This window comes from Salmo salar, chromosome ssa01, assembly GCF_905237065.1.
Source record: "Salmo salar chromosome ssa01, Ssal_v3.1, whole genome shotgun sequence".
NCBI classification, from domain to species: domain Eukaryota; kingdom Metazoa; phylum Chordata; class Actinopteri; order Salmoniformes; family Salmonidae; genus Salmo; species Salmo salar.
This window is the reverse complement of record NC_059442.1, coordinates 171,483,322-171,496,155: the sequence shown is the minus strand read 5'-3', so window position 1 is coordinate 171,496,155 and position 12,834 is coordinate 171,483,322.

Sequence of the window (12,834 nt, the reverse complement as noted above, 5' to 3'; positions counted from 1 at the left end):
TTCTATAGGATGGAGGAGATGATACTAACTCTGGTTTCTATAGGATGGAGGAGATGATACTAACTCTGGTTTCTATAGGATGGAGGAGATGATACTAACTCTGGTTTCTATAGGATGGAGGAGATGATACTAACTCTGGTTTCTATAGGATGGAGGAGATGATACTAACTCTGGTTTCTATAGGATGGAGGAGATGATACTAACTCTGGTTTCTATAGGATGGAGGAGATGATACTAACTCTGGTTTCTATAGGATGGAGGAGATGATACTAACTCTGGTTTCTATAGGATGGAGGAGATGATACTAACTCTGGTTTCTATAGGATGGAGGAGATGATACTAACTCTGGTTTCTATAGGATGGAGGAGATGATACTAACTCTGGTTTCTATAGGATGGAGGAGATGATACTAACTCTGGTTTCTATAGGATGGAGGAGATGATACTAACTCTGGTTTCTATAGGATGGAGGAGATGATACTAACTCTGGTTTCTATAGGATGGAGGAGATGATACTAACTCTGGTTTCTATAGGATGGAGGAGATGATACTAACTCTGGTTTCTATAGGATGGAGGAGATGATACTAACTCTGGTTTCTATAGGATGGAGGAGATGATACTAACTCTGGTTTCTATAGGATGGAGGAGATGATACTAACTCTGGTTTCTATAGGATGGAGGAGATGATACTAACTCTGGTTTCTATAGGATGGAGGAGATGATACTAACTCTGGTTTCTATAGGATGGAGGAGATGATACTAACTCTGGTTTCTATAGGATGGAGGAGATGATACTAACTCTGGTTTCTATAGGATGGAGGAGATGATACTAACTCTGGTTTCTATAGGATGGAGGAGATGATACTAACTCTGGTTTCTATAGGATGGAGGAGATGATACTAACTCTGGTTTCTATAGGATGGAGGAGATGATACTAACTCTGGTTTCTATAGGATGGAGGAGATGATACTAACTCTGGTTTCTATAGGATGGAGGAGATGATACTAACTCTGGTTTCTATAGGATGGAGGAGATGATACTAACTCTGGTTTCTATAGGATGGAGGAGATGATACTAACTCTGGTTTCTATAGGATGGAGGAGATGATACTAACTCTGGTTTCTATAGGATGGAGGAGATGATACTAACTCTGGTTTCTATAGGATGGAGGAGATGATACTAACTCTGGTTTCTATAGGATGGAGGAGATGATACTAACTCTGGTTTCTATAGGATGGAGGAGATGATACTAACTCTGGTTTCTATAGGATGGAGGAGATGATACTAACTCTGGTTTCTATAGGATGGAGGAGATGATACTAACTCTGGTTTCTATAGGATGGAGGAGATGATACTAACTCTGGTTTCTATAGGATGGAGGAGATGATACTAACTCTGGTTTCTATAGGATGGAGGAGATGATACTAACTCTGGTTTCTATAGGATGGAGGAGATGATACTAACTCTGGTTTCTATAGGATGGAGGAGATGATACTAACTCTGGTTTCTATAGGATGGAGGAGATGATACTAACTCTGGTTTCTATAGGATGGAGGAGATGATACTAACTCTGGTTTCTATAGGATGGAGGAGATGATACTAACTCTGGTTTCTATAGGATGGAGGAGATGATACTAACTCTGGTTTCTATAGGATGGAGGAGATGATACTAACTCTGGTTTCTATAGGATGGAGGAGATGATACTAACTCTGGTTTCTATAGGATGGAGGAGATGATACTAACTCTGGTTTCTATAGGATGGAGGAGATGATACTAACTCTGGTTTCTATAGGATGGAGGAGATGATACTAACTCTGGTTTCTATAGGATGGAGGAGATGATACTAACTCTGGTTTCTATAGGATGGAGGAGATGATACTAACTCTGGTTTCTATAGGATGGAGGAGATGATACTAACTCTGGTTTCTATAGGATGGAGGAGATGATACTAACTCTGGTTTCTATAGGATGGAGGAGATGATACTAACTCTGGTTTCTATAGGATGGAGGAGATGATACTAACTCTGGTTTCTATAGGATGGAGGAGATGATACTAACTCTGGTTTCTATAGGATGGAGGAGATGGTACTAACTCTGGTTTCTATAGGATGGAGGAGATGATACTAACTCTGGTTTCTATAGGATGGAGGAGATGATACTAACTCTGGTTTCTATAGGATGGAGGAGATGATACTAACTCTGGTTTCTATAGGATGGAGGAGATGATACTAACTCTGGTTTCTATAGGATGGAGGAGATGATACTAACTCTGGTTTCTATAGGATGGAGGAGATGATACTAACTCTGGTTTCTATAGGATGGAGGAGATGATACTAACTCTGGTTTCTATAGGATGGAGGAGATGATACTAACTCTGGTTTCTATAGGATGGAGGAGATGATACTAACTCTGGTTTCTATAGGATGGAGGAGATGATACTAACTCTGGTTTCTATAGGATGGAGGAGATGATACTAACTCTGGTTTCTATAGGATGGAGGAGATGATACTAACTCTGGTTTCTATAGGATGGAGGAGATGATACTAACTCTGGTTTCTATAGGATGGAGGAGATGATACTAACTCTGGTTTCTATAGGATGGAGGAGATGATACTAACTCTGGTTTCTATAGGATGGAGGAGATGATACTAACTCTGGTTTCTATAGGATGGAGGAGATGATACTAACTCTGGTTTCTATAGGATGGAGGAGATGATACTAACTCTGGTTTCTATAGGATGGAGGAGATGATACTAACTCTGGTTTCTATAGGATGGAGGAGATGATACTAACTCTGGTTTCTATAGGATGGAGGAGATGATACTAACTCTGGTTTCTATAGGATGGAGGAGATGATACTAACTCTGGTTTCTATAGGATGGAGGAGATGATACTAACTCTGGTTTCTATAGGATGGAGGAGATGATACTAACTCTGGTTTCTATAGGATGGAGGAGATGATACTAACTCTGGTTTCTATAGGATGGAGGAGATGATACTAACTCTGGTTTCTATAGGATGGAGGAGATGATACTAACTCTGGTTTCTATAGGATGGAGGAGATGATACTAACTCTGGTTTCTATAGGATGGAGGAGATGATACTAACTCTGGTTTCTATAGGATGGAGGAGATGATACTAACTCTGGTTTCTATAGGATGGAGGAGATGATACTAACTCTGGTTTCTATAGGATGGAGGAGATGATACTAACTCTGGTTTCTATAGGATGGAGGAGATGATACTAACTCTGGTTTCTATAGGATGGAGGAGATGATACTAACTCTGGTTTCTATAGGATGGAGGAGATGATACTAACTCTGGTTTCTATAGGATGGAGGAGATGATACTAACTCTGGTTTCTATAGGATGGAGGAGATGATACTAACTCTGGTTTCTATAGGATGGAGGAGATGATACTAACTCTGGTTTCTATAGGATGGAGGAGATGATACTAACTCTGGTTTCTATAGGATGGAGGAGATGATACTAACTCTGGTTTCTATAGGATGGAGGAGATGATACTAACTCTGGTTTCTATAGGATGGAGGAGATGATACTAACTCTGGTTTCTATAGGATGGAGGAGATGATACTAACTCTGGTTTCTATAGGATGGAGGAGATGATACTAACTCTGGTTTCTATAGGATGGAGGAGATGATACTAACTCTGGTTTCTATAGGATGGAGGAGATGATACTAACTCTGGTTTCTATAGGATGGAGGAGATGGTACTAACTCTGGTTTCTATAGGATGGAGGAGATGGTACTAACTCTGGTTTCTATAGGATGGAGGAGATGATACTAACTCTGGTTTCTATAGGATGGAGGAGATGATACTAACTCTGGTTTCTATAGGATGGAGGAGATGATACTAACTCTGGTTTCTATAGGATGGAGGAGATGATACTAACTCTGGTTTCTATAGGATGGAGGAGATGATACTAACTCTGGTTACTATAGGATGAAGGAGATGATACTAACTCTGGTTTCTATAGGATGGAGGAGATGATACTAACTCTGGTTTCTATAGGATGGAGGAGATGATACTAACTCTGGTTTCTATAGGATGGAGGAGATGATACTAACTCTGGTTTCTATAGGATGGAGGAGATGATACTAACTCTGGTTTCTATAGGATGGAGGAGATGGTACTAACTCTGGTTTCTATAGGATGGAGGAGATGATACTAACTCTGGTTTCTATAGGATGGAGGAGATGATACTAACTCTGGTTTCTATAGGATGGAGGAGATGATACTAACTCTGGTTTCTATAGGATGGAGGAGATGATACTAACTCTGGTTTCTATAGGATGGAGGAGATGATACTAACTCTGGTTTCTATAGGATGGAGGAGATGGTACTAACTCTGGTTTCTATAGGATGGAGGAGATGATACTAACTCTGGTTTCTATAGGATGGAGGAGATGATACTAACTCTGGTTTCTATAGGATGGAGGAGATGATACTAACTCTGGTTTCTATAGGATGGAGGAGATGATACTAACTCTGGTTTCTATAGGATGGAGGAGATGATACTAACTCTGGTTTCTATAGGATGGAGGAGATGATACTAACTCTGGTTTCTATAGGATGGAGGAGATGATACTAACTCTGGTTTCTATAGGATGGAGGAGATGATACTAACTCTGGTTTCTATAGGATGGAGGAGATGATACTAACTCTGGTTTCTATAGGATGGAGGAGATGATACTAACTCTGGTTTCTATAGGATGGAGGAGATGATACTAACTCTGGTTTCTATAGGATGGAGGAGATGATACTAACTCTGGTTTCTATAGGATGGAGGAGATGATACTAACTCTGGTTTCTATAGGATGGAGGAGATGATACTAACTCTGGTTTCTATAGGATGGAGGAGATGATACTAACTCTGGTTTCTATAGGATGGAGGAGATGATACTAACTCTGGTTTCTATAGGATGGAGGAGATGATACTAACTCTGGTTTCTATAGGATGGAGGAGATGATACTAACTCTGGTTTCTATAGGATGGAGGAGATGATACTAACTCTGGTTTCTATAGGATGGAGGAGATGATACTAACTCTGGTTTCTATAGGATGGAGGAGATGATACTAACTCTGGTTTCTATAGGATGGAGGAGATGATACTAACTCTGGTTTCTATAGGATGGAGGAGATGATACTAACTCTGGTTTCTATAGGATGGAGGAGATGATACTAACTCTGGTTTCTATAGGATGGAGGAGATGATACTAACTCTGGTTTCTATAGGATGGAGGAGATGATACTAACTCTGGTTTCTATAGGATGGAGGAGATGATACTAACTCTGGTTTCTATAGGATGGAGGAGATGATACTAACTCTGGTTTCTATAGGATGGAGGAGATGATACTAACTCTGGTTTCTATAGGATGGAGGAGATGGTACTAACTCTGGTTTCTATAGGATGGAGGAGATGATACTAACTCTGGTTTCTATAGGATGGAGGAGATGATACTAACTCTGGTTTCTATAGGATGGAGGAGATGATACTAACTCTGGTTTCTATAGGAAGGAGGAGATGGTTTGAGCGGTGGAGGAACTATTTACACAAGAACATACAAATCATTAAAAATCCAGACAGAAAATATTTACACAGGAAGCAACCAAATATCACACAGTCAACCTCTCATTTCATTTAGTAAGCCTGACTTACTGCTGCACATTTGCAATATTGAATTTGACTCTTTGCACTTAATTGAATTTTTAACATGAAGATTGGTACAGTTTTTATTTTTTGCTTATTGGGTTGAAGTGAAATGATACTAGATTACTTTAGAAAACAAAACTGGCGTGGACTGATCAGATCAAATGATTGACATAAAGAGCCGTTGTGTTGAAGACTGTTTAACAGTGAGAATGACAGAATGGTGAACTTACTAAATGAAATGAGAGGTTGACTGTGTGATATTAGGTTGCTTCTTGTGTAAATATTTTCCGTCTGGATTTTAATGATTTGTATGTGATTTGTATTATTTTTCTTTTTTTTGTAAAATAAGTGTACCAAAATGAAGTTGTCTTTAAAACCTGTCTAGGCTAGGGGGCAGTATTTTCACGGGCCGGATGAAAAATGTACCCAATTTAAACAGGTTACTGCTCTGGCCCAGAAACTAGAATATGCATATTATTAGTAGATTTGGATAGAAAACACTCTGAAGTTTCTAAAACTGTTTGAATGGTGTCTGTGAGTATAACAGAACTCATATGGCAGGCAAAAACCTGAGAAAAAGTTAACCAGGAAGTGGAGGATCTGAGAATTGTAGTTCTTCTTTCTAGTCCCTTTCGAAACTACAGTATCCGTGGGGTTACGTTGCACTTCCTAAGGCTTCCATTGGCTGTCTAAAGCCTTCAGAAAGTGGATTGAGCATTCTCCTGTCACTGGGCAGATAATAGGAGCTCAGTTTCTGAGTGGACTGCCTGGCAACAAAGGGATTGGATATGTGCGGTCACGCGAGCATGCTGTTCCTTCTTTTTCTCCTTGAATGAATACGCTATTGTCCGGTTGGAATATTATCGCAATTGTACGTTAAAAATATCATAAAGATTGATTTTAAACAGCGTTTGACATGCTTCTAAGTACGGTAATGGAACATTTTGACTTTTCGTCTCTGGTTCCGCTCGCGCCGTTATGCCTTTGGATAGTGCTCTGAACGCAACGAACAAAACGGAGGTATTTGGACATAAATATGGATTATTTGGAACAAAAACAACATTTCTTGTGGAAGTAGCAGTCCTGGGAGTGCATTCTGACGAAGATCAGCAAAGGTAAGAGAATATTTCTAATACTAATTCTGAGTTTAGGTTGCCCTGAACTTGGCGGGTGTCTGTATAGCTCACCCGTGATGGCTGAGCTATGTACTCAGAATATTGAAAAATGTGCTTTCTCCGTAAAGCTATTTTAAAATCTGACACAGCCGTTGCATCCAGGGGTAGTGTATCTATAATTCTTTAAATAATTGTTATATATTTTGTCAACGTTTATGATGAGTATTTTTGTAAATTGATGTGCACATTCACCGGCTGTTTTGGTGGGAATACATTTTCTCAACATCACGCGCCAATGTAAAATGCTGTTTTTGGATATAAATATGAACTTTATCGAACAAAACATACATGTATTGTGTAACATAATGTCCTAGGAGTGTCATCTGATGAAGATCGTCAAAGGTTAGTGCTTCATTTCGCTGTGTTTTGGGTTTTATTGACGCATGTCCTTGCTTGGAAAATGGCTGTGTGATTATTTTTGTCTATGTACTCTCCTAACATAATCTAATGTTTTTCTTTCGCTGTAAAGCCTTTTTGAAATCGGACAATGTGGTTACATCAAGGAGACGTGTATCTTTAAAATGGTGTAAAATAGTCGTATGTTTGAGAAAGTTGAATTATGACATTTTGTTGTTTTTGAATTTGCCGCCCTGATATTTTACTGTGTCCCGCAGGTGGGACGCTAGCATCCCACGTAGCCCATAGAAGTTAACTTTTATTGCAAGTATATTTTCTGTCTGGATTTTAATGATTTGTATGTCTGTTACAGAGATGTAGCCCTGACATTTGTATTTCGCCCTGCAGGGTGGTATGCTGTCCTGTAGCCCTGACATCTGTACCTAGGTAGTGTTCTGAAAAAATTATTCAAAAACAAATTCGCTCTGGTCTCTCATCCTAATTAGACTCAAACCAATTGGCCTACCGTGTCTCCAGGGGTGTTGATGATGCGTTACTGGTCACGCTGAACAATATCTACCAACATTTAGAAAAGGCAAATAGCCTACTGAAAATTGTATTCATTGACTTGAGTAGCGCATTTAACACCATCCAACCCCACCTAGTGGTGGATAAGCTGGTGAATTTGTGTGTCAACTCTCTACTGATCAAGTGGATGAATAGTTTCCTTGTGAACCGTACTCAACAAGAGAAGTATACCTCTGCCATCTCTGCATCTAGAACGGTGAATACGGGAGCCCCTCAAGGTTGCGTTCTTTCACCGATACTGTACGCAAAGGATTGTCAAGCATCTGATGCAGCCCACCATTTTTTTTTAATATGCCGATGACAGTTGTGGGTTTCCTTCACCAAAGACCAAGTCTCTCTTCAAGGTTTTTGACCGAGAAACTGCAAAATTCATCCAGTGGTGTGCAGATAACTTTCTTGAAATGAACGTTAAGAAAACAAAAGAGATAGAAATTGATTTCAGAAGGAACAAAACTCCACTACCCCCTATGATGAAGATCAATGGGGGGGAACCAGTCAATAGATTGACTACATATAAATACCTGGGAATCGAAATAGACAATAAACTGAAATTCAAGCATTGTGCCTTTGCAAAGACAAAGGAACTGTTATAGAGACTGTTTTTTTTGTGTGTTTTTTTTACACAAACTGAACCATTTTAATGTCTACCGCCATATCTTACAAATGTTCTATAAATCTGTCCTGCAGAGAGTGCTGTCCTTTAGTCTGATATGCGTGTTCGGGAAACATGAGAGTGCAAGACCAAGTGAAGCTTCAGCCGTTGATTAAGACGGGGGGGAAGGATCATTGGTATAGATCAAGAATCAGCCACCAACGTGTACACAAAAACCTCCTAAAACTTGAAAGTATTTTACAGGACAGTACTCATCATCCCCTTCACTCAAAATTCAGTCACAACAGCAGCCGGACAAGAGACTTCTTCAGTAGAAAATGGGGACTATTTTATTCCAACAGGCTGTATAATTTATAGTCTGTTGGTCCCTCAAGAAAATACAGCATATTTCACTTTAAATGTGTAGCTATTACACTTTGATTTAATTATATTGTGTAGTTTCTGTGTTTTCATATTTTATGTACCGTCTTTTCAAGCACATGACCAAATTAATTTCCCCCCTGGTGGGATAATAAAGTTGATCTGAATCTGAGTAACTCTGGAGCTCTGTCAGAGTGACCATCGGGTTCTTGGTCACCTCCCTGACCAAGGCCCTTCTCCCCAGATTGCTCAGTTTGGCCGGGCGGCCAGCTCTACGAAGACTCTTGGTGGTTCCAAACTTCATCCATTTAAGAATGATGGAGGCCACTGTGTTCTTGGGGAGCTTCAATGCTGGAGAAATGTTTTGGTACCCTTCCCCAGATCTGTGCCTCGACACAATCCTGTCTCGGAGCTCCACGGAAAATTTCTTTGACAGGTGTGTGCCTTTCCAAATCATGTCCAATCTATTGAATTTACCACAGGTGGACTCCAATCAAGTTGTAGAAACATCTCAAGGATGATCAATGGAAACAAGATGTACCTGAGCTCAATTTCGAGTCTCATAGCAAAGGGTCTGAATACTTGTGTAAATAAGATATTTCTGTTTTTTATTTTTAATACATTTGCAAACATTTCTTAAAAACCTGTTTTGCTTTGTCGTTACGGGGTATTGTGATTACATTTTTTATTTAATCAATTTTAGAATAAGGACTGTAACGTAACAAAATGTGGGAAAAGTCAAGGGGTCTGAATACTTTCCGAATGGACTGTAGGTGCTGAACAGGAACTGTAGCTATCAGTACATCCTGTCTGCTGTTAATGACTAAAGCAACTTGAGTATGACCGAGCCCTCTCTGTCTGTACCCGCTCTGCTGGCCTTGTAAATAACATCTATACAGCTATTATATTGCATCTGATAACAACATCAGTCATCCGAATACCTGGCAGGAAGCTGGTGAATGGTTAAGGTGGTTTCCTGCTCTATTACACCGCTGACAGGAAGCTGGTGAATGGTTAAGGTGGTTTCCTGCTCTATTACACCGCTGACAGGAAGCTGGTGAATGGTTAAGGTGGTTTCCTGCTCTATTACACCGCTGACAGGAAGCTGGTGAATGGTTAAGGTGGTTTCCTGCTCTATTACACCGCTGACAGGAAGCTGGTGAATGGTTAAGGTGGTTTCCTGCTCTATTACACCGCTGACAGGAAGCTGGTGAATGGTTAAGGTGGTTTCCTGCTCTATTACACCGCTGACAGGAAGCTGGTGAATGGTTAAGGTGGTTTCCTGCTCTCAGGATCTGGAGAAGTGAGCAGTGAGTATTCATTACTCTGATCTCACAACCGCAATAAACATCTCTGTCCATGTTATGAGGGGGTACTACAAAGACAGACATTGTGAGGTCAGAGTACAGAATACTACTCACAGCTTCACACTCCTCACTCTCGCCGTGTGGTTGTCACGGCGCACCCATGACCTCTATTCCAGACAGGCCGTTTGACATTCACTAGAAACGGGTCATTGCTGAATGTTTTCATAGCTACTAGATTTAGCAAGATTTCCTCTTGTTCTTCTCTGTGAAAGTTTTCAGTTTCACTTCTCCTATATTTATCTCGTCAATTTGGAAGTTGTGCATGATTTTGTCACATACATTGCATTCGGAAAGTAATCAGACCCCTTGACTTTTTCCACATTTTGTTACGTTACAGCCTTATTCTAAAATGCATTAAATTGATTTTTTTCCCTCATCAATCTACACACAATACCCAATAATGACATCACAATACCCCATAATGACATCACAATACCCAATAATGACATCACAATACCCCATAATGACATCACAATACCCAATAATGACATCACAATACCCAATAATGACATCACAATACCCCATAATGACAAAATAAAATCATTATTAGTCACATGCGCCGAATACAACAGCTGTAGACCTTACAGTGAATTGCAAAGTGACTTACGAGCCGCTAACCAACAATGCAGTTGATTAAATGTTTTTTTTTTAAATACGGATGAGAATAAGAAATAAAAGTAACAAGTATTTAAAGAGCAGCAGTAAAATAACAATAGCGAGACTATATACAGTGGGGTACCGGTTAGTTGAGGTAATATGTACATGTAGGTAGAGTTATTAAAGTGACTATGCATAGATGATAACAACAGAGAGTAGCAGCGGTGTAAAAGAGGGGGAGGGGGGGCAATGCAAATAGTCTGGGTAGCCATTTCATTAGGTGTTCAGGAGTCTTATGTCTTGGGGGTAGAAGCTGTTAAGAAGCCTCTTGGACCTAGACTTGGTGCTCCGGTACCGCTTGCCGTGTGGTAGCAGAGAGAACAGTCTATGAATGGGGTGGCTGGAGTCTTTGACAATTTTTAGGGCCTTCCTCTGACACCGCCTGGTATAGAGGTCCTGGATGGCAAGGAACTTGGCCCCAGTGATGTACTGGGCCGTTCACACTACCCTCTGTAGTGCCTTGCGGTCAGAGGCCGAGCAGTTGCCATACCAGGCAGTGATGCAACCAGTCAGGATGCTCTCGATGTTGCAGCTGTAAAATCTTTTGAGGATCTGGGGACCCATGCCAAATCTTTTCGGTCTCCTGAGGGGGAATAGGTTTTGTCGTGCCCTCTTCACAACTGTCTTGGTGTGCTTGGACCGTGATAGTTTGTTGGTGATGAGAATGGGGGCGTGCTCGGCCCTCTTTTTCCTGTAGTTCAACAATCAGCTCCTTTGTCTTGATCACGTTGAGGAAGAGGTTGTTGTCCTGGCACCACACGGCCATGTCTCTGACACCTCCCTATAAGCTGTCTCATTGTTGTCTGTGATCAGGCCTTCCACTGTTGTGTCATCGGCAAACTTAATGATGGTGTTGGAGTCGTGCCTGGCCGTGCAGTCATGAGGGAACAGGGAGTATAGGAGGGGGAAGAGCAGGCACCCCTGAGGGGCCCCTGTGTTGAGGATCAGCGTGGCGGATGTGTTGTTACCTACCCTCACCACCTGGGGGCGGCCTGGTGTTTAGTCCCAGGGTCCTTAGCTTATTGATGAGCTTTGAGGGCACTATGGTGTTGAACGCTGAGCTGTAGTTAATGAACAGCATTCTCACATAGGTGTTCCTTTTGTCCAGGTGGGAAAGGGCAGTGTGGAATGGCAATAGAGATTGCATCATCTGTGGATCTGTTAGGGCGGTATGCAAATTGGAATGGGTCTAGGGTTTCTGGGATAATGGTGTTGATGTGAGCCATGACCAGCCTTTCAAAGCACTTCATGGCTACAGACGTGAGTGCTACGGGTCTGTAGTCATTTAGGCAGGTTACCTTAGTGTTGTTGGTTACAGGCACTATGGTGGTCTGCTTAAAACATGTTGGTATTAGAGAATCGGACAAGGAGAGGTTAAAAATGTCAGTGAAGACACTTGACAGTTGGTCTGCGCATGCTTTGAGTACACATCCTGGTAATCCGTCTGGCCCTGCGGCTTTGTGAATGTTGACCTGTTTAAAGGTCTTACGCATATCGGCTGAGGAGAGCGTGATCACACAGTCTTCACACAGTCTTCCGGAACAGCTGGTGCTCTCATGCAACGAAATAAGATATTTCCACAATGTGAGGTTCTAATAACACTCTGAAATTGTGAAAATTATGCCATTTTATTTTTTTTGTGTAAGAGGTGTTTGAGGTGTTCAGGTGGGATGGCCCAGATCATGACATCACAATCTGATCTGATTATTCTGACCAATGACCAGTCATCTTTTATTTGCATATGTACCCTCCTACTTTGAAGGGGTAAGCGGGGTGTCTCCAACCTTTTCTAGCATGAGAGCTACTTTAAAAAAAAAAATGAAACATGTTGCGAGCAATGTTCCCTCTAAACTGGCCCTGAGACTGCCTGCACAGCTCCCCAGTTCCAGCAGCGCAGAATAAATATCACCCCACAGAAAGATGCACGTGAATGAACTTCCCTCAACTTTCTAGAACTTTCTGTTCACCAACTGGTCGATCGCGATCAACTGGTCGATCTCTGTCAATATACCTGGTCAAATAGCAACTCTAAAATGTTATTTTGTATTTAACTGAATTCTG